The following is a 1,824-nucleotide window of genomic DNA, read 5'->3' as shown; positions in this document are numbered from 1 at the left end:
CTCGCGGCGTCGCTCGACGTCGACGTCGGCGACGTCTCCCTCTCGGTGACGGCCGGACTACTCCTCTTCACCGTCGCCGCGCCGTCGCAGGCCGAGGCCGCCGCGATTTCCGCCACGGCGGCCGGCGCGCTCGGCACCGCCGCCGCCGCCTCGCAAGTCCTCGGCGTCTCTGTCCTGGATGCGCCCGACGTGGAGACGCTCGACACCGCAGTCTCTCCGCCGCCGCCCTCTCCTCCCCCTCCACCCTCGCTGCCGCCGCTGCCGCCGTCGCCGCCGCCGTCGCCGCACTCGCCGCCCCGCACGTACTCCGCCCCCAAGCTCGCCGTGACGTACGCGATCCACGCCGTGCTGATGGGGCTCGCGTGGCTCGCTCTCGCGCCGCTCGGCGCCGCGATTGCCCGCTACAGCGCAAAGGCGGTGGGCGGCAGCGGTGGCGGCGGCGGGAAGCAGCCGGTGGTGTGGTTCCATCTCCACCGCGGCCTCATGGCGGGCGCCGTCCTGCTGACGGTGGCGGGCGCTACAGTCTCGTACTCGATGGTGGAGGAGCACCACTCGTACACGCACTCCGTCCTCGGCACTGCGATGCTTGCTGGCTGCGTGCTACAGGTGTGCTCGCCGGCCCCGCACGTAGCATGCCGAGGGGCTCCCCTTCCCCGTCTCACGGCATGGAGATGCGGGCGCCCACTCTATCGTGTGCGGAGACGCCCCACCCCACCAACGAGAGGAGCCCTTCCCTCACCATGCCTTCCTTCGCCACGCCCTGCAGGGCGCGGGCGGCGCAATCCGTCCCGCAAAGGAGTCGCCCTACCGGCGGGCGTGGCGGCGGGCGCACCGCGCCGGCGGGCACGTGGTTTGGGCCGTCGGCCTCGCCACCGCGACGACGGGCGCCTTTCTGTACGACGACCTCCTCGCCGAGCGAGAGCAGGCGGGGGGCGGCGTCGCGAAGGCGCTGGCCCTCGTGATGGTCGGCGTGTGGGCGGCGGTTTGGGCTGTGCTCGAGGTGCGCGCATGGTGGCGCCACGAGTCGAGCTCGGACGGCGCGGCCAAGGTCGAGACTAGGGCCCACGGCAGCGCAGGGGTTCGAGCCAGACGCGCGGAGCCAGAGTCGTCGCATGATTGCTGAGCGTTGGGGCGGGCCATGTTCGCTCTGTCTCGAAGGAATTGCCAGCGAGAGGCCCCCACGCCGCCGGCCGCCCCGTTCTGCGCCCGTTCTAGTGCCCGCAGTGAGAGAGCGGCAAAGAAGGAAAATAAAATGAGAAGTAGAGCATCAACCAAGACGAGTTGGATAGTGGGGCGCACCGCCCGGCCATGTGGTGACATGCGTCTGCGCCCTACACAGATCTTGTGTGAGGCTGTGAGGGATCTTCAATCCGTCCTGCGCAAGAGTCAGAGAAAAATGATGACGAGACTTGGAGCACTTGAAGACAAGTGCGGGGTATCCGCCTTCCCCTCTGACGTTCCTCATTTACTTATTGCGCTTCTACACCGCCCTTCCTCGCAGCGCCTCCAAAGCACCCACCCGCGCTGCCGCTGGGTCTCGGGTTTGACGCCTACACGCGAAAAAGAAGTTGGCATAAAACTCCCTCTCTCGGCCCTAGGACGGGGCAGAATTCACGGCTCAACTCTCTCTCGCGAAAAAGAATTAGGCCAAAATGCCATAACACCCGCGCTGGTGTCCAGTCCGAGCCTGACTGTTCTTCACCTTCCTACCTAACCTAACCCTGTTGCCTGCGGCAAGGGGGGGGCAACCCTCGCAACTTCACACCCAGACAGAGAGGAGCCCCACGGCATTCAAAGATCAAAGTGCTCCCCCCCCCCCCCCAA

This window comes from Emiliania huxleyi (assembly GCF_000372725.1).
Source record: "Emiliania huxleyi CCMP1516 unplaced genomic scaffold EMIHUscaffold_3, whole genome shotgun sequence".
Classification (NCBI taxonomy): Eukaryota; Haptophyta; order Isochrysidales; family Noelaerhabdaceae; genus Emiliania; species Emiliania huxleyi.
This window is presented reverse-complemented; position numbering follows the sequence as displayed.